This window comes from Tamandua tetradactyla, chromosome 12 (genome assembly GCF_023851605.1).
Source record: "Tamandua tetradactyla isolate mTamTet1 chromosome 12, mTamTet1.pri, whole genome shotgun sequence".
In the NCBI taxonomy this organism is placed as follows: Eukaryota; Metazoa; Chordata; class Mammalia; order Pilosa; family Myrmecophagidae; genus Tamandua; species Tamandua tetradactyla.
Window position 1 is genome coordinate 39,199,745 of NC_135338.1, and position 22,025 is coordinate 39,221,769.

The 22,025-nt window shown below is 37.2% G+C and overlaps 1 protein-coding gene across 1 annotated transcript in view; it reads left to right on the top strand.

The window, feature by feature from the left end:
- NRXN3 (neurexin 3) overlaps nucleotides 1–22,025 on the top strand; it is a 1,607,649-nt gene that overhangs the window by 1,584,230 nt on the left and 1,394 nt on the right. The window lies entirely within an intron of this gene.

Below are 22,025 nucleotides of genomic sequence, written 5' to 3' on the forward strand. Positions count from 1 at the left end.
TTGATGATGATTGTAAAGTACATAGTACATTTCAATCAGAATTCAGTTTTCTGCAATTGTTTGTATCATTAGGGTAGAATGCTTTCCACTAACATTTTTGTTAACATTATATAGAGAAAAGCAGAGCAAATGCAGTTATTCCTCAACCAAATTCAACTGGATACTACTAAAAGCGCAAGAATTTGAACTGAAATGATTGTGTATACTGGAAGGAACCCAACAGAAGATGGCAGAGAAGATGCTCAGTGAGATCTATAGCTGTTGTTTCATAGCCCATACACTGCCCTCTCTGCCTTCCCAGTTGGCTTTCTTGCAGTAACTTGTTCAAGGGTTAAGACTGGGGAGTCAGGCCTGGTCATTCTCGTTGAGACTATTGCCATTTGACATCCAATACATGTTAAGGTTAAAACCAAGAGCTTTTCTTCTAAAGAACCTGACTCATGAGGACGTTCCATCCACTATCCACAACAGATAAAAAGTAGCCAACATGTCACAAAGCTACCTGCAGTGCTTCCAAACTATACTTTTCAAAATTTATGTAGCTTTATTTATTTGGCTACCATTATAATATGAGCTGTCCAACAGGGAAAGAGCTGCTGTAGCTTCAGAGTACAAATGGGTAATTGTCACCATGCAGTCTCTGATCACCTTGGATGTTTGAGAGAACCGTGTACATCCAAATAACAGCACAGTACAAAAGATAGAGGGGTAGAATTTTCCAAAGCAATATAAGTCAGTCATGCCCAGTACTTCCTTTTAAAAGTGATGGCTGCTGGGCAGGCCACAGTGGCTGAGCAGGCAGAGTTCTTGCCTGCCATGCTGGAGACCTGGGTTGGATTCCTGGAACCTGCCTATGCAAAAAAAAAAAGTGATAGCTGCCGGATTGAAAATTTGTCATTGTCTACATAGTACCTAAAAGTGTACCCCTGACACACTAGCCCTTATGTTGTCCCCTTTTGGTCCATAGTTCTATTGCTGCCTGATTTCCCTGGGCTATCCTTAGCACCCTAGATCATTTTAGGATTGTGTTATCTCAGTACAAGTAACAAATTGTCACCCCCTCCTAGGACCCAGGATGGTAGGTGTGCTATAAACGGTTATGTAATAGACTTCTGACTCTTAAGACAAAAGGCAGCATAAGAAATAAGTTTCCGTTAATGGAACAATATAGTGTTAAAGAAATAGTAACTTCAGAGTTCATTTGAAGTACTCAGTAAATGATCATATTGATTTTGGAATTGTTTTGAGTTCCATTAGCTATTACATTTACCTTCCTTAAATCATTGGTTCTTTTAAAAAAAAATCATCTTATTCTACCCTTGCATTTAGTAGTTAAGGAAATGGGGCATAGAAAATTTAAGTCACTTACTTGAGTGACCAGTAAGAAGGATTGGCATCATATCCTGCTTCCTTGTATTATGTGTTCTATATAGCAAGATCAGGAAAGGATGCTTTTTGGAAGCTTTGCTTGTTAATTGGACATATAACCCATGGGAAAAGACCCAGGAGTATCCAATTTTACTTACCTCCCTGGTTTATCAGGAAACTTATTGAACAGATATCCCCATCTCTTTCTCCTTTGTGGGTTTTTCTTTGGGCCATAGACAGTGAATGCTGCGGCTTCACAAAGTTATTCTCACAACTAATAGTTCCTTGATGTCAGTAAAACTGTTAAAGATATATTTTTTTTCCAGAGACTTCCACATAGTTGAGTCCTTGCTTTTAGATTTTTTCCTTCTAAACTTAAGAACTAAGTCTTAAGGGCTATGGATTGATTATATCACATCAAATATGAGAGCTGTTCAAAGGCTAAGACATTTATTTATGCTTATACTCTGGTATACATCATCTTTCTATCTTGATTTATACCTATTAGCCAGATAAACAGTGGGTGTTGGGAAATGCCTTTTCAGTTTTCAACAATTGCTTATTGGGCACTTACTATGTCCTTCTGCCACTGTCCTCTAACTCCTCTTTCTCCATCTTTATCTGTTTGTCAACTTTGCCTGTCACTTCGAGTAGTAGGGACCAAGGAAAATATGCTGCTTCATGTCCCGATCTTGGCTGAGCACAACAAAATAATGGGAGAAAACCCGGAGCAAGTGAGCTTATTAGAGCAATTAGAAATGCTGTTCATATGTAGAAAAGTGATGTTAAGTCAGGCATTGCTCAACTCCAGGGAATGCTATTTACATGGACTACGATAGGAACAACATCCCCTTGAGTTGTACAATGCAACAGAGTCAAAACAGTATGTTTTCTTATTTCTTACTGAACAATATTTTTGAAGAAAATAAGACCTTAACCAAATCACAAAGGAGAATTTTGTTGGACAAAAAAAAAAAAAAGAAAATACTGGTGTGATAAGGTAGAAATAATTTTTCTAAGATTGAGTCACACTGCTCCAGGCCTAGTCCTCGGTATTTTTCAGTTCTGAATTTTCTTATTAGCCTTGGTTATTTGTCCTTCAAATTGGGAGAGATTAATGATAACTTGTCTGTATAAAAAATTCACTCTGCTTTGTAATCCAAGCTAATAAAAGTATAACTAGTGAGTTGGTTATGCAACGGCTAATGTATTTTGTACTAAATAATATATAGTAAAAGAATCATTTTTTTTAAACACAGGAACATAAGCAAGCCTAAGCATAGGCAGTATGATTTTCCTAAGATGGTACTCAGCATTTTGAGTTTTAGGTTTTACCTTTCAGAACTATCCACCCATCTGAAGAAACAAATATGACGTTTTGGCTAACAGCATTTAGGGAAACATTACTATACATTAATACTATGAAAGAGGAATAAAATTAATGAGCTAACAGTCTAATAGGGAATCACTACATGTGAGCACATTAAGCTTATCCTCAAGATTGAGATTGTAAGTGGGTTTCAGGGTTTCACCATGCTTTCTTAATTAAATGTGACACAATTGCTAAAAATAAAATATTTAGTGCTTTCCAAATAATGTTTATTTTTATAATAGATACCTCATATGGTTATCATACATATTGTGAAATCATAAAAATTAAGCAACATATCCACCTAAAACAGCACAAGCAAAATATCTCAGAATCTGTTTACTATTAATATGTAGAAATAGCAATGGAGGCCACAATGGAGGAAAGAAAAAGACTGTTCTCTGGCCGAGGAGATATTAAGTGATCAGATGACCTTTGCAATGTCTGCTTTCAAGGTTGCCTGTAACTCTTTCTTACTTTGTAACACTAATATGCAGCCATGTTAGAATCTTGTCCTTGCCCTAACACCATGTCACTCATGGCAGTTCTGTGGGTTTTGTGAGAAACAATAGGAAGCTAAATCTTGTGGCTTCTCACCTGCCTAAGACTAGAATCTATACCTGTCCATCACAAACAATGGAAGCCATTTTCCTTAATACCTTAGAACCATTAGCAGAGCCCACAAGCTTTAGGGGAAAATGTAGAATAAAACAACAGGGTATTAAAAAAAGAAAAATGTGATCATTTCTTCCAAGAAATGGTTTTAGGGGTATCTTAGAGAGTCAACAATAGGTTAGGATATGGTCTGAAAGAAAATGGTATGGAACAGAGATATGCAGAGAACACATGTAATTTAGCAACTCAGGAAGATAAAGGGGTCAAATAATTTAGACCATTTCAATGGGTACTTATTAGGAAACTTGAAGCTCCCACCATGTTACTTCTAGAATAGGTGGAATATTTAAAAGCATTTATATGTGTGGTCCTAAAATCTTTGTATTAGAAACTGTTAGGAAGCTTCTGATGTGCCATACAAAAATATTACCCTTTTAACATTCCTGGACTTGTTTATTGATGCTATTTAGTTAGTTAGTTAGCTGTTTGTTTGAATGATTTCCTATCTAGTATCTCCTCTGATTGATTCAACACCCAGTGAACTAAAAAGGGCATGAATCATATTTCCATATTGCAGACAAGAGAGGTTGCATTTTGTTCAAGGTCTCAGCTTGGGTCACAGCTGGGACATTGGTCCAGTTCTTTGGATGACAAGTTCAATTCTCTTTCCATACCACCAATGATTAAAATCCACTTTCTGACCTTTCTAGGTAAAAAGAACAAGCATAATCAAGTTCCTTAAAGCAATGTTACCCAAATTGCCTTTGCAATAAGAATCCACTGGGGAGTTTTTAAAAAAAATACTGATATTCTGGCACTGGATATTTATCCCAGCAGAGAGATTGATTTGGTAGGTCTGGCTTAGGTGGCCTGAGATTGTGTGAAAAAATCTCCAGTAGCCCTACAAGCATGAGTCCTCATTGTACAATTATAATTTCTAAGGTATAAGAGTTTGAAATAATTGTTTAGAGAGCCTAGCGTAATATATAGAAGTTACTTATTTCTATTTTATTCCTTCATATAGAAGTTATTTTTGTGCCTAAGGATTAGTTTGTTCATAATTTCCCATACCCCTGAGAACTGAGAATTCAGAAAAATGTTCTGCTTCAAAGTGGCATTGTGGTTTAAAGTAAAACATGTAAGGCTAGATGTAGTCACAGCTATTCTATTTCCTGGATGTATAACTTTCGGCAAACTGCTTAACTTCTTTCTGCTCAAGTTTACTGATGTGTAAGATGTAATTGTTATGATTAAATGAGATAAAATATCTAAAGCACTTAACACGATGCCTGGCAGGCAGTAAGTTCTCAGTAATTGTTAAGAACATCTCCTTCTAGAAAGAAGTATGCTCTTGGTTAATGAGTGACTTAACTCTATAATTATAGTTTATGTTTTTGTTTCTCCTTCCTCCGATTTGTGAAGAAATCACTAAATCAGCTATTTGATCATGTGCTTTTATTCCAAAGCACACATTTTACTAATCCAGGGGTCTGTATTCATTGAGTTTGTGGAGCAACTAAGAAATTGCTCATGGCTCCTGTTCTAGTTTGCTAGCTGCCAGAATGTGATATGCCAGGAACAGAACAGCTTTTAAAAAGGGGGAATTAATTAAGTTGCAAATTTACAGTTCTAAGGCCATGAAAATTTCCAAATTAAGGTAAGCATATGAAAATGTCCCAATTAAGGCACCAACAAGAGGTTACCTTCCCTTAAAAAAAAGGCAAGTGAATTTCGGGGTTGCTCTCTCAGCTGGAAGGGCATGTGGTGAAGTCTGCTAGCTTTCTTTCCCTGCTCCCCCAGGGTGTTTTCCTTCTTCTCCAAAGGTCTCTGGTTCTGTGGGCTCTAAAGCCTTTTCCAAAATGGTTCCCACCTAAAGGGCTCCAGTAAGCCCTTCTAAAGGGCTCCACCTTGAATGGATGGAGATGCATCTCCATGGAAACCACCTAATCAAAAGTTACCACCTGCAATTGGGTGGGTTACGTGTCCATGGAAATAATCAGAAAGGTCCTACCAGCAATATTGAGTGAGGATTACAGGGCATGGTTTTTCTGGGGTACACAAGATTCAAACGGCATTTTTCCCTCCCTAATTTATAGTAGCATCATTTACAAAACTTAAAAATAAGCTCATCTCTCTTCTCTCATCTTGTAAACCAGCTGGTTGAGGCCCGGGTTAGGCACAGTCAAAACCTTACAGTCTAAGAATATCATCTTGAGGCCAAGGGATGTGAGTCTGGATAAGTTTTTCATCATTTGTCCTTGTTTGTACTAATTTTCATAAACTGCCTGCTAGTACTTATTATGAACCCTGTATATTCCTTGCAATAAAGGATTTTTTTTTTTTTTTAGGGAAAAAGAGGGTATTTTCTTGATATGAGCTGTACTGCAACATGTTCTCAAGCTCAGCTGTTTCCCAAGGATGACTTAGAGAACCCGAAGCCCTGTAGTGAGGAGTCAACAGGTTGGACTTACCAGCTGCTCCCACACAAAGAAATGGCAGTATAAAAAAAATGGCCTGAATTGTGGGGATAATGACAGAATAGATGAGCCTTTGTGCAAAAGAGAAACAGAATAAACCTTGAATAATTTAATATTCCGTAAACAGTGTCATAAAGTGTCCTGGAACCAGTTTATGGTAAAGGTCCCACTGCTGCTGGTTTCTGCTGTCAGTGGCTGTAGAGCCACAGCAGGCAAAGACACCAAGTACATTTTCACCATCCTGATCTCCATTCCCCCATTAATAATTTTCTTGGCCAGTTTCCTTCCTACTGCCTGCAGACAGTCATCAAAATCTGGCAGCTCTGGGCTGAATTAGCCTATTTTTTTCTTTATTTTATGCAACTGCAGAAGAGAGCCTGAGTGTTTAATACCCATCCCAGCACCAGTTTATGAAAGGGAGAACAAGCTAGATAAGTAATATATTTTTTGAAAGACTTTTTAAGCCAGCTGTGGATGAGAAGGTCCAATTTGTATTGAAATTACTGACTAGAAATCAGAGAGATCCCATCTGGTTTGGAGAAGACTAAATGAAGGGAAAACAGAACAAAGAATGCAACATTTCAGTAATTAGTTTGCAAAACATTTACTTAGTACTTCGTGTGGGAAAAGCACTGCACTTAGACCTACAGAGGACTACAAGAGAAAAGTGAAATGATCTCTTGCAAGGTGATTTCTGGCTATCTGAGGCATTGTTACTTGACCCAGCAACTAGTTACTGAACTCTTACTATTCGCCTGGCACTATTCACAATATCCAGTGGTGAACAAGACAGAGTCTCTGCTCTTATGGAGCTTATATTCCAGTGAGGGAAGATTACACATAAATAATATGCAGAATTAGCTTGTGAATACTATGCAGAGAATCACGATGGCTAGTACTGTTTTTGGTGAATAGGTTGCTATTTTAGTAGGAAAGTCATGGAAGGCCTCTCTGACAAGTAAGATTATAGGAGAGACCTGAATCACAGGAAAGAACTAGTCATATAAAGAGAGCAAAGAAGGGAGTTTTCCTGGAAGGGAAGCTGGAGAACGTAGTGAAAGCCAGAGGCATCCTGGGCCAAAGCAGTAGGCAATGAGACTCAAGTTGTAGGCAGCTGCTAGATCACAAGGGACTTTGACGGGGGTCAAGGTACACAGTTTTGCTTGGGGGAAACGTTTGAGGATTGTGAGCAAGAAGGTAACTTGATTAGATTTATACTGTGTACTTATTGAAGATTTCTTTAGGTACAGTATGGAGAATAGATTGTAGGGAACCAAAAGTGGAGGTGAAGAAACCAATTAAGATGCTATTGCAGAGCCCAAGCAAGGGATTAGGATGGCTTGCACTAAGACATTGGTAAAAGCAAGGGATAAAAAATGGACATGTGTGGCATTGTTGCTGAGGTAGAACAATAAGACTTTCTGGTACCCACTGGATATGTGTTGTAGGGTCGTGTGGGAGGGAGGTTCAAGGATGATGACTTACTTGGGGCTTATACAACTAGGTCAAGTGCAAGAGATGGAAATCTTTGGGGGAGGTGCAAGTTTGGGGAGGGGATCAAATCCAAAGCTCTGTTTTAGACCTTTGAAATTGGATGTGCCTCTTAGACATTGAAGTAGAAATGCTAAGCAGGCAGTTGGATATGGGAACTGGGATTCTGAGGGGAGGTTCGAACTAGAAGTCACAGTCATGTGTTTAAAGGTAAGGTGCTGCATAAAACCACCCATAAAATTGAGGCAGCCTAGATCCAAACCTTGGGTTAGCCAAGAAGTGGAGAGAGGAGGGGCCAGGACAGTAGGAGGAAAGTCAGGAGAAACTGGGGCTATTCAAGGCAAGGGTGGAAGGTGTTTCAGGCAGAGTCTTCATTTCTGATGGGCAACAGGTGACTTTTTATGTTGGTAAAATAAATATTTTATACCACCTACTCTAAGATTTTAATAACATTACAAGGGCCTAATAGTTTACAAGTAATGAGCTAAATGCATATATTGGCCCTAAAATCCACACAGAAGTAAGGCCAAGGACAGGGAGGAGCTGCTAAGTTCAGAACATTGAGTCCCTGCTCTTCTCTTTGTTTCATTTCATTGAGATAGTCCCTCTTTTTTTCTTTTGGCATGTGCACGCTCCAGGATTGAACTCAGGTCCCCTGCATGGCAGGCAAGAATTCTACCATGGAGCTTTCCTTGCACTGTCCAACATAGTCCCTCTTGAATAAAGAAATTAATGCCAGCAAGGATAGCGATTTTGAATCCCACCCACTTCATAAAGCAGAGAGACAAATGTTGCAAGCTGTTGTATTTTTTATTTTTATTTTTTTTGGCATGGGCAGGCACTGGGAATCAAACCCGGGTCTCCGGCATGGCAGGTGAGAAGTCTGCCACTGAGCCATCATTGCACCACCCAAGCTGTTCTACTTTTTTATTTCAATTCAACAAATATTTATTAAAGATCTATGGTATGCCCTGTCCTGTGCTAAAAAACAAACAAACAAAACTAAAGGAGAACACAAAATAAATATATTCATCCATCAAGGAGCTTATATTATCATGGGAGAAGAAAAGCTTACTTATACTAATACCTGATTAGCTTTAAATCAAAATGAAAAGAAGGATATCAATTCCTGAAAATTTCTTAATTGGGTATTCCCTTTGGTATACCTTAACCAAGTACTAGTACTTTGGAGAAATAAAAGTTAAAATATGACCTTGACCCATCATTCCCTCATGTCCTCATCTTAACCTTCATTTCTAATGTCTTTTGGGAGATATGTTTCCAAGGAATTTAATGAGATTACCTCCTTTAGAGCCATGCCCTTTAGTCCCTTCAGTAGCATCAAGATTAGTGAGCTCATAGTATATAGTTAATAACATCATCTTGCACTTGAACTGAATGCTTTATAGTTCCCAAAATGATTCCTCATGTTTGTAATTTTAAAAGGACAAAAAGTTTCTTGATTTTATAAATCAGGAAACTGAGGATTCAAGGCATAGAGTGAGGCCAAGTGACTGGTTCCATATACTGGTTTGGCAGATAGGAGTTGGGCTCACCCCCAAATCCATGCTCCCTCCACTAAATGCACATTTTCTTATGGAAACATATCTAAAGAAAAACTTTTGAGAGCTGAACTTGAACCCAGAAGAAGAGTGAAATAGAGCAATTGAAAAATTAGATGCAGAAATAAGAAAGGTTCACCCATTTAAAGATAAGCTAATTAAGCTTTAGGAACTGAGGATTATTGGAGGGAGGTAGACAGGGGTGTGAAAGCAGTAGTAATAATGATTATTTGGGTTAGGTTTTGGATTGAGGTTATTCTTCTCTGTTTGTTTAAATCTATAGATAGACCAAGTAAGATGTCTAGTAATAATGAATGTTCCTAAATGGTGCCTCACATTTGACAATAATGAAGTATTCTTGTGTTAATAAGCATGTCAGTATATTAGGCTGCAAATGATTAGATTGCCACTTATAGGAAATAACCTACATAATATACCTAATATGAGTGAAACATGTCTAAACTTATTACCTGAACTTCGGTACTAAAACTTCTCCCATAGGCCAACTATTTCAAACTCATGCTTTCAAAATCATCCTCCCCAATATGCACTTATCATAGAGTCATAGGATGACAGACAGAGTTGTTTATTCAGGGGTCAATTAGATTTAGCTTTTCTTAGCATATCATGATAGAGACATAGTTCATGGCATCTATTCATACAAAATCAGGAGTCATCAGGTTAAAGGGTTAGAAGCCGGGTCTCTGGCCTCAGGTTTGACTCTTGTCTCCTAGACTTACAAAATGTGACTCAGACAAGAGGATATCTGAGCTTAAGTTTCCTTATCTACAATATGTAGAAGGATAGCACTCCTAGACTGGTTCCCAGGGTTAAACGAGATTATGTTTGTAAAGGATTAGTTTAGTGCTTGAGTACATCGCAAGTGCTCAAAACGTGAGAGCTGGTATTGTCATTAAATAGACTAATGTCTTGGAATTAAAAACAATGTTCTATGCCAGGCCTTTAGGGATTTCGGTGACAGTTCTCCAGTCAATATTTTGTTTTCCAGTTGAAATAGAACATGTATTACAGTAGATAAATTCAGAATAAATTCTAATCATGACATGAGTTCTGTTCATTGCAAACTGTGTTAGGTGCAGGAGCACAATACAATTTTATCTTTTCATCTCATCATGTCCTACAGCTTCTTAAATTAGCCCAGCCCATTTAAAATATTGCAAACATAACTTCCATCCCCATTTAATGGCCCCGCCCCTAATCACTTCACTATCTTTTCAGGCAAGTCACCTAAATCAGTGCTTTTCAAATTTTAACCTGCATAGGAATTATCTGAGGGCTTGTTTATTAAACACAAATTCATGGGTTTCACCCTTAGAAATTCTGATTCAGTAGGTTTTGGGTGAAGCCCAAGTCGCTGCATTTTTGACAAGTTTCTAAATGATGCCGATCATTTAGATGCACTAAATGCACTAAATGGGTCGTACTCAGAGTAGCACTGACTTTAGTTGCTTGGGACTTAGCCCCCTATATTGAATATAACCCCCTCATTTTATAGCTAAAACCTTTTGAAGATCATAGTAACAAATATTCAGAAGGCCCTTTAGAATTTATGAGCACTATCACATTGAGAATCTCATTACCAGAGTAAATCTACCCTGTGGAGTATGTTAATTGACCAGACATTCTAACCCTCACATTGCACGTAAGTAAACCATAGAGAGATTAACTGACTTGTTCAATGTCCTAACAAGCTAGTAGACATGTATAACCAAGACTGGAACTCATGTCTCCTGACCCTAAATCTCAACCCACTATGTTAGGTTTCAAGTATAAGGCTAGCCATTACAGAATGATTTTAATGATTTATGGACGGAATAAGCTAGTGTGTTTGGGGAAAGCAAACACACTAAGCAGCTAAATATAATTAATTTGTTTATTCATTCATTAATTCATTCAATAAATGTTTGAATGATGATTAGTATTCTAGGTGTGAAGAAGCATAAAGATAAGCATAAAGATAAGATACCGTCCTTGTCCTAAAGTTATTTAGTGTCTGGTTGAGACTGAGGGGAGCATAAATGAAGAACAATGAAATGCTGAAGTCAGGAAAAATCTGGACAGGCTACATCAGGTTCACAAAGAAGAATGGAGATTGTGGGATAGGATTACAGGCAAAGGTTAAAGATTTGGTAAAGGTAGGGAAATAAGTCATTAGTTTAAGGTCCTTCCAAATGTGCATTCTATTATCTTACCAATTTTTAAAATGTAATACTTACTTAAGAAATGTTTAATTCTTATCCACCTTCTTAAATAGGAAAATTTGCTCTGAATTGGGCAAGTTGATCATTGAGACAGAAATATAGTTTTAAGTATTGGGTTAGATGGTGTCCTGGGCTCTCTCTTCCATCTTGATGGCTTAGATTTTCTCTCCCTCCCTATCTACTATAATTAGGTGTGGAAATTAAGTTTGGGAACAGATAGTACATGAGTTTTTCTCCTCTGTATTTTTGTCCAGCATTAAAAACAAACTGTTAAACTTTCTATTTGAGAACAAATGCTATGTATGATACAGGCGTCTTCATCCCTTCTCTGAGCGTCACCTTTGTCAGTGAAGGTTGTGAGAAGCAGAGGCGCACACAGGGCTCATTTTGCAACCCAGATGACCGCCATCTTCACATCTCCAGAATTCCGTATCCATGTACACAGTCTCCATCCTCATTCGAAACCAAACTGTGATATAGAATTGAGCCACTCAGTCTCCCAGAAGAATTCCTGTCTTCACCTATGGACACATAAAGTAGCAGTCAATGAAAATATGCTTTTAGATTTCACAAGAGGGACAAATGAGGACGTTTACCTCATATGTCTGAAGCAAAAGTCTTGAAATTATTTTATAGGAATTCTCTAAATGCCTTTCTGACTCTTCTCTGCTTGTTAGTTTTAATGTCTTTCCCTGGTGTTGGACCCAACCTCCTGAGATCATTTCCTCTTCCTTCTTCTTTGTCCAAGCATTTTTCCCTGAGAAATTTAATATAGTTAACATTATGTATAGTAATTCATTTGTGCCTGACTTTTGGCCCTCCCCAGCACACATTTAAGAAAATACCCTAGAGAGCAGAGTCAACTCTCCCAGTGAGAAGTTCTTGGGAAATTAGTGACTTGAATATGTCTTTGGGCTTCTCAAGTTTAACCCCAAGTGGTTTAGTAACCTATTTCTTTGCAAAGAAGTACACTCCTCAAGAAGAATTCTGGCTAGGATAATCCTATCTTGTTGCATTTCTGAAAACTTGGTTTTGCATTTAGACAGGGCTATTTGGACACAGTAGGATAAAAATCGTTGCATCAAAATGTGCTGTTTCAAGTCAAATTAGTGTCTTGTTTGTCACTAATTTAATATAACATGACAAATATAACCACACTCCATTCTCAATGCCAAGTAGAGGCTTACATCCAGAATCATGCAGTTCTTTCTAATAACTTAGTGCAGACTGATAATGAAAGATTAAAATGAAGCTGTGCCGTGATTTTGAGCTATTGGAACTATTATTTTGTATCCTGTATTAGAAACTAATAAACTTCCTGTATGTGAATGGATGTACTTATACTGTAAAAAGGTATATGAGCTATTTTGACTATGTTGGCTTCATTTGAAACTATGGCTTCCATGGGTTTAAAAAATACACATATTTTATTTGCAAGATGACAACCATAAAGTTTGGTATGTTCGATTGTTTAAACCATTCATTTCCAGAATGTAAGTGATGTCCTACTTGTAAGAGTTTTAAAACAGACAATTTTGAAATAGGAAAATTACTCAGACAAAATCTTAGGGTATCCAAATTGCTGATATAGCTTCCTCAAAAATACCTCCCATTATCTAGAAGTATGTATGCACTGGAAGTATCTTATTCTTTAAATTTCTCTTATACCAGTTATGTTTCCTATTTTAAAAAATTTGCCTGTGAAACCAAAATAGGCCGTTTGAATAGTGCCAAACTAACTTTGTACTAAGAAGTCATCTGATGCCTTGTGAGAACACATGAGCATTTATAGGGTCATCTCATACAATAAAATTCAATGATCAAAGTGTAATTGGTCCTAAAAGGTCAACTAAATGGCGACGAGGGTTTTTCTTTTCCTATGTTATTGGAGTTATTTTCCTCTTCCTTAATCCTTCCAGCTGCCCTTTGTGAAGTTCCCAGAATAATGATTAATATTATTAAACCAGAGACTAAAAATCTTGGTATGGACTGACCCATGGGGACACATTAAAATAAAAATTTTAAAATAAAATAATAAAAGGGACTTCCCATGGGGGATAAAAGTCTGATCCTTCCTTTCAATTTATTCTGGTTATCAAAGTCACCCAAAGGAATTCTTAGGAATAGTTGGAATTGGCTTTCAGAACCAAGTGCTCTCAAGTGTCTCATCTTTGTGGTTCGCCTACCTGGGTTTCCCAGTCCTTGGTTGAACATTAACCTTCTCAGAGGGATAAAATATAGAGTATAGCTATGGTGATTGCTTCCAGTAGAGGCATAGGCCATTTCTAAAACCTTTTTCCCAAGGTCCCTTTTCTATTATCTTCTCAATAGACACACACACATACTCTATTTTTCTTAATACAGACTGAATGGAACATTTTGTTTCCCACATTCATCTCTAGAAGACTGAGCCAATTTTCCCCAATGTACTTAAACAAACCATAGCCATTTCTTGATTATCCTATAGTTTATAGATACTGATAATCTGCTCTTTGGAGCAGAGGTATTTTGCCCCTACTACTGAAAAAGAATTGGCTAGTCTTACACTGATTATGGTCATTCCATTAGCAATCTTTTGTCATCCCCGGTCAGGTTGGCAAAATCCAAGAACACTCAAAGGGAGAAATGTTAGTTAAAACCCCTCTATGTCTTTCAAAATATGCCTTCTATGGCTATGAATAAATATGGGATGCTTTCTAGAGCAGAGCCCCTGATCTTATATGTGTCTTCACTTCAATCCCTGCCCCTAAAGTTGTAGCCCTACCCCCAACACACATATACACACATGCACATGCTTTCCCTCTCCCAACTGGCAAAAAAAAAAAGCCTTGGGACCTTGGGATGTCCTTGCCCCTACTGGAAAGGCATGAAAGAGTATAATATAGTTTCTCCGTTCCACCCCTGAATCAGTTTTGTCTTGCTGACCTCTCCCCAACCCTAACTTGCTGTTCTGTTTTTCTATTTTCCCTAAATGCAACTTACTTTAAGCATGTATTAGCTTGATTAACATTCCTACAGTTAAAGGATGATAGAAAATACCCATTTGTCAGTCTTAGCCACTTCTCTTTTAAATGTCGACTTATGACGTACATCCAGACTGCACGCCCTTTTTATTTTTAAGAAGCAAAACCAAAAATATGTATTTTTTCAGAATATGAAAAATTTCTTTTAATATTGGCTATTACAAAAAGAAAGGGGAATCAACAAGCTGAAAAATAACAAAAACAAAATATAAAGTGTCCCCTGACTGCTCTGTCTGTGCCTCTTCAGCGTGTGCATCTGGTTGTTCATCTCTGAAAATGTGTGAAATATTTTTTTCTTTAATTTATTTTTGTTCTTTTCTCCCTTCTTGTTTGGGAATTAAGTGATTTTTGTATTATATTTATCTATCTATATATACCAATGTGTTTCTTTTTAATTGCTAGATCTCTATCTTTAGATTTGGTTTTATCCAAAACTATCAGAAAAAAAAGTTATGAATTGTTTTCTGCAATTTTCCCCACTCCCTCTTTAAATGTGGAACAACTTCAGCTGCAGAATCCCCACATCCACCTCTTCAGATTAGCCCAGTCTCCTTGCAGTTCTCATACAACCTGGGTGCCAAGGGGAAGACGGATGGAACTATTCAGTTGTCTCTATATAGGGAAGCCCAATGTGTGGGCTCCCTGGACAGGTTTGCCCTTAGGTCACCTTTTCAAACCTCTAACCACCCCCTAACCCTAGATGTGGCTGTGTGGCTGCCGATGAAGTTGTTCAACTTGAATGCATAAATCTAAGTCTCCTTGTTTTTGCTTTTAACCTTTTGATCATGATTACGAGTATTATTATTTTATGTATTTTTTGCTATTTTTAGTAGGAAAGAATGTTTAACTGTCTTTAGTATTTGGAATTCTTTAATAAAACTGTAATGATTTTTGGAGTAATTGCATGTTGAAGAAGTTGCAGCTTAGGGTGTGTGAGATTGTCAGTGTTAGAGTTCTGTTCTTGATTTCCGTAGATGGGCATGTGTAGGCTCATTTGTTTTTGTATATTGCCCATCCCTTCCTTACAGCCAGAAGCTCTAATGCAGCTAGATCACTCCGTGCCGCCCTTACATGGACATGGCGACTCACTTACACATTTACTCCCATCATCTTCATCTCCTGTGTAGTACACTCATAGATACGACCCTCCCCTGTCAGCATCCTTCCTTCCCATACTCCCTCCTTTCTTTAGCATTGTTAAAGTTTATGTGCTGTCATCCATTCCCTGAAATTCAAGAAAAGCTAAAAATTGTCAAAGAGACAAAAAGTTAAAAAAAAATATATATGTATCTGAGAACCTATGACAATGCAGAGATTCATTCAAAACCCTCTAGATGCATAGATTTTTTAAAAGGCAAACTGCAAAAGTAAAAAGGTTGTTTTCTTTTTATAATTTTTGTAAATCATAGCAAGCAGAACTATTTCAAATTCAAAATCGATGCCCTTCTAAAACCCCCAAAGTAAAAATTTGTTAAAGTGCAGATTTTTTTTTCTTTTCATGTTACGTGGTGTGGATGTATGTGTTGTTGCCTCCCTGTATCACCCTCTGTTGTAAATTATTATATTTGAGAAATTAAGAGATTTTTGCTCAAAAGTTTTTAAGAAATGACAACAAAAAAGCAAGTTATGAGAATGTGGCAATTCTTATTTGTCCAAGAGCATTCTTACACAACTTTCTTTTGTAAATTTTTCTTTCATGCCAAAAAACATGCGGGCAATTTGTTGATGTAAGTTGACTATAAATTAATATGGTATGCTTTTTCTGGTTTAAATTGTTTTGTCTAAATTGAAATTATTTCTTTCTTTGTTCTCCAACAGCTTCTATTTTTTAATTTACTTTTACATTTCTTTTCGTTCTTGTGTTGCGAATGCCTGGTTGATGCTATTTGCTTTCCTTCCCCTTTGCTTCCTTTGGCTATGAAGATGATTTTATTTTCTAGTATATGATTTTGAAACCTATATTAAATGTTATTTCATTTATATCGCTTAATTTTCACTGTTATGTTTTGTGCTGAATTGCTGCAATTAATCGGTGTGAATTCTCCTCTTGGTTAAAGAGGGGTGGGTTAAAAAATCTTAACACCCAAACCAAGCCTGGCCTCTTTGTCTGAATGTTGTTTACCACCAACTTTAAAGCCTTGAAGTAATGGTAGGTTCTATAGTGGGATATTAAGATCCGTTACTGATATCCCAGAAGAAATTAAGTTGTGTTAACTTTAAATGCTATCGTGGTAATTACATTCTTATTTAATCCCTTAGAAAGCATTCAGGGCTATCAGTCCTTTATGTTACTCAACTTCAGCAAAGGGAAGATAAGGTACTCTCAAGTGACTATGGTAGAGTTTGGTAATCCAGGATTTGTTCCATCACCATCACCACAGGCTACAAAATTAATTTTACTGAGAAAGAAAGACATCAGCAATCCTCGATGTTTAGAGCATTGTCCTATAATATCAATGGCTTCCAACACGTAGAACTAACTACTGGCAAAAGCATCCACACACCTCTCACCTCTCCCCAAACATATACACAAACACATACATACATATACATATACATGCACATAAATACATATACACATTCTCTTTCTCTCTACTTCTTTCCCTCTATCTCTTCCTCCCTTCTTTGCCCTCTCCATTAATAGTTGCTATTTCTCTCAAAGATATGTTCAGGTAAAGCCTTAAAAGGATCCTAAGATTCTACCAGGAAGAAAAATCAGACTCCAAATCTAAAGTTTTACTTAGCAAATCTTTCAGGTAGGTGCCGCCATTGAGCGTGACTGTAGGGTGAGAATATTCTTCCACTCTTGGATCAATGCCGCCGTAAGCACTTCCGGACACAGAAGGTCGGTAAGAAACACTAAATGGTTTTTGCTTAAAGAAGGTACTTATTTCGCTTTAATTTTAAATTTTAATGTTATCGGAAACTGTTATGGAAATATGAAACTGAATGGTGGATAACAGACATGCTACCAACCCGCTAGCTCTAATGAATGGGCTCCCTCCAGCTTAATTATAAGACTTCATGTTGTTTGCCATATTGAATAATAATTTACTTCAAAACTAAGAACTGTGTAAAATGGGGCACCATTTTATCTAATTGTATTAAAAGCATTCGTTTTAGTTGCAGAAGCAATCCAAAGGCTAATTTGATAAAAGATCATTAATCATTTTGTTTTAAAATATGAACTCTTCTAATTATTATGTCACTCCCAAATTTTGCACTTAAAATAGCCTCACTAATCCAGATCCTGTAGTATCATATCTCTACCTTAATCTCTTCCCTAACATGAGGCCATTACATTGAAAATAGGAGAAGAACATGGTTGATGAATTAAGTGTTTATAGGCCACAAATTTTAGTAGGAATGATAATACCAATAACTAGCATTTCAGAGTAGTGTTAGACACTGTACTTAATTGTTAACAGGCACTGTTTCTTTCAGTCTTCACATCAGTGCTTTGAGGTAGGCTATGTTATTATTCCCATTTTAAATAGCGTTTGAAATTTTTGACCAAGGTCATAGGGGTAGTAAGCAGTACACCTGTGATGCTAACCTAAATCTGTGCAACTCTAGAGGCAAAGCTCTTAATCAATATACAAATGAAAACACTACTTGACACCCATTCATTTCCACTGGGTAGGGATGTCAAGGGGCTTTGGCTCATCTTAACTGGGCTTACAGCGTAGAATAGAATCTGTAGTCTTTCAATGTCCGTTCCATTTCAGACAAACTAATTGCTTTGGGGGAAAATGCAGGGAAAATGTCTCTCCTAAAACTTGTCAACATATTAAATTTTTAGTTAAGCAACATTGAGAATTGAAACACTCAGTTTTTCTGGACTCTTCTCCCTCACTTGCTGTGTTTGTCCATGATTTTTTTTTTTTTTTTTGGAAGTAGATGGACAGCAATTCCATGGTTACAAACTTCTAACACCATTGGGATTTTTGTGTGCTACAAGTGCACACTTCTGTGGCCCCAAATAACTAAATGACTTTCTTTGACCAGCTAATTTAATGGGAGAAAGGGTTATTTCTCCCTGATTATATGTGAATTTCTGAGCAGAGAATTAGGAAAATGAAAATGAGAGATGAAGTAAAGAACCTGAATATACACAAAAGAAAATCAAGGAATTAGAGCATGGTGTCCTCTCCCAGAGGTTTGCTCTTCAGCATCACTGTCTTGGCATTTCTATGACCTCTCAGACTCAGATATCTCCAGAGAGTCAATGGTTGGAGCCACACTGAAACTTTATGCTGCTCTCCTTGTTGTTTAGATGACCCACCACATTCTCCATCACCCACAACATTCTCACAATCCAGTAGAATTCTATTAAATTTTTAAAACGCTGTCTTTTTCGATAGCAGAGAACCCCTCTTGCTGGATATCCACCCTAGAGGCATGAATTATATATCTATAAATACACTCATAAAGCAATAAAGCAGAGCAGCATTCAGGGCTAAAATAGACCTTTAATATCTCTAGTGATCTCTTCAGTTTAAAGAACAGCACAACCCTGTCAAAAAAGAGTATATATTCTTCCTGGTTTAAAATGCTAACTATAAGGAATACAGATAGTTCTTATTCCAAACCAAAGGGAAATTCAGGAAATTAGGGTTTTGCTCAATTGCAGGTTGTACATCACTCTGCCTATAACCTCTTATGACTTAGGCGTATCATTTGCATGAATACTCTTTAAAGTTTGATTACTGTGTAGTCTTTGGGGGGTGAAAAAATATTTCATCATCACCTGTTCCAACATTTCTGAGGGTAGTTAATTTGGATTAAAACAAGTAAAAAGTCTTTAAATGGCTTCATACAATTAAGGCACTCTATTAGGATGTAACTTTGGGGGAAATCTATCCTCAGCTTCTCAGCTCTCATGATATATGGCCTTGAACTCCCCAAGGTGGAATCTGATATTAAAATCAATTATATACTCCAACTCATATACCTGTCCCAGGCAGCTTTCATGTTTACAGCTATCTAAAATTTTCAATCAATTTTCACTATAATTCCCATTTGTAATAATGACCCCTGCATCCCAGTTGACTTCCTTTTAAAATAAAGGAACTCTTCCAAATCCTCAAGATGCCAGGAAGGGAAGATATGAAAGTATCTACCATTGTGGTAATTTAATACTGGTAGAATAGGGGTTCAAATTTTCCTGACAATGGGAAATGAAAATTTTCATTTTTATTACTCCTACCAAGATCAATAACAAAATTCCAAAGAACACTAAATATTAGTAGTACTGAGAGATTCTGTTTCTCAAACTTTTAAACAACATCCCTAACATGTCAGTTTGGAAAAGGCTCTTAACATATCAAACTTTTAGAAGCTCTTTCTAAAGGTTGAGCTTCAATGATGTTCTTTCAATCCATTATGACAAAGGTGGTTTTCTCTTTTTAAATCCAAAAGAGGTGCTTACATTAAGGTATTGAATGAGAAGATAGTACCATAGTGGAAATGACTCAACTGCAAAGTGAGCACTTTTTAGATTTTGTGGATTTTGAACAACAAAGACACTGCAGACACTTTAGTAGGGTTGAAAAGGAATAATAATAAAAATAAAACAGAACAGGCAAATTTAAGACTCCAGTTGGAGTCACAGATGGTACATTAAACTGCAAATGAATATCACTCTGTAATCATGGAGACAGCGATCTTAATCTCACTTGAAGGGACACTAGCAACCTACCCAAAAATTTGCTTTTCTATTTAAATTATTTGTGCCATGACTTGGCTTCCTGAAAAAATCAGTTATTCCTCGTCTTTGATCCCAGTTTCTCCTCTGCTTACTCTACGTGGAAAAGATTTTTGTCATTTCTTTAAGGAACAAATGATTCTGGGTATTTGTGCCAGAAAAGAGCACACTTGCTGAACCTTTGTTCCAGTTCAGCTGGGTAAAAACTTCTGTGTTGTGCTGAAGGAAAGGGAAATCATTCCTGAGAAAACCTTAGGAAACCATTAGACAGATTGCATAGGTCTCACTTCTCTCCCATTGCAATTCTCCTCTTATTCACACACTACCCTCTCCCATGTTCTTCCTTCAATGTGCTTGTCTCCCCCTCCCCTACCTACTATAAGAATAAGAAGAAAAGTAAGTTCAGGGTTAGTTTCAAGACGAGCATACCTTCAGGGAACCACACTCCAAATCCCATTTATAAAAAACTAGCAAAAGTTGTAAATTATGCATTAAATAAGTTGCAAGGTATATGAATTATATATGTTCACAGTGTAAAAAATAGGCATGCTGGCCAAGTAAAGCAGTTCTGAAGCTTTGGCAAAGATCCTTTTGCTCAATAGTTTCAAGCTCTGAACACAGAAATAGAAGCTTGAGTTTAGCACACAGGCCAAAATATCATCTCAGAGATCCTTAGAAGTGTTCCTGTTTCATTCCCCACATATGGTAGAATCACTGGGTAGGCCACAGACAACAGTAGAAGAGTCCACGCTCCCTTCCCTTCCAAATGATACATATTATGTACATATTTTACTGTCCCCCTCTCCAGCTCAATTTCTCCCTGCATATGATACATTATTGACTGAATAGAGAGTGAGTAAAAGCTTCTGATGTGAGTGCAAGCAATTTTTCTCAGGCACTCTGACGGAGGTACGCGGTAGCTTTCTTCTCAGGAGGCCTTTCTCTTAGCACACCAAAAACCTGACCAGATTAGATGCAGCAATTCCACCTGAGGTCCAGGAAAAGTTTAAAGATGCAAGGAGTGGAAAGCTACTTGGGAGAGCTCTAATTCATGAATCAGCCTTCATAGAAAGAACCCGGGAAAGCTGCTGTATAAGCTCAAAGGCTGGTTCATCCACAGCAGCCTCCAGATATTTCTGGTGTTGCACCACATTGTGGCCTCATCACTGGCATGAGGCAGGACTCCTCAAGGAAAGTCTTATCTGCTAACAGATGCTCAAACACCGATGTTTCCCTAAGGCAGAATCCTCCCCAAGGGCATTACTCAGTTGAGTGCTTGGTGACCCAGCTCAGAATAAGGTCTTCATCAATAAAATCACATTAACACCTCAACTTTTGACTACGTAGGACAAGCAAATATCATGCCATCCCTGCCAGACAATTTCAAAATAAAATTATAGTTGGAATAAATTTTTATGGAATAAATTCAAGGAAGAGACATTAACTGTGATTTCTTGAGATTCGGTCTCTGAAAAATAGCGTTGTAAAAAGACACAGAAAACACTGTGATTGCTTTGCATACGTGGATACGCAATAAGCCTGGCCCTTCAGTTAGGTGAGCAGCATGCACCAGAGAATATCTGTGACATTCATGATTTTATTCTGAACATTTTTCCGGACTTATCTATGTTTTTATTAAATGAAGCACCTAGGTGCTGAGGGCGAACTAATGTCTTTTGCTACTCTAATTGAGAATCACTGATTTAAAGAACTCTCTTTGTTAGTTCTCCATTTCTAAATCTCAAAGTTTTTCAGTAAGTCATGAAAACACAACCTGTGTATTTTTTAAAATCTAGCTTCCAGCTCAGCATATATTGCACACAACATAAAAGCAATGCTTAAACGTAATATTAAACCAATACATGGAGAGCTGTCCTTTAAGAGTCATAGGAATCTTTGGACAAGGATAGGTTTGTTAAATGAACGTTTTTAATTTCTTATAAGCCCCCCTCAGTTAGGTTACCAGAAATGGAGACTGTGATTGGTAAAAGCAAAATAGAAGGTAGTGTAACTTAAGGAAATACTAAAAATGAGATCGTTTATATTCCTTATGACTGATCTTGGTCTCAGTGACATGGAGAATGTTGTTCTCATTTTCATGGGGGCAAATGAAGTGGGAAACTACCTAAGAAATTAACATATAGAAATGTTACAGCTTAGAAATGAAGCATACACATGCACACAGCACACA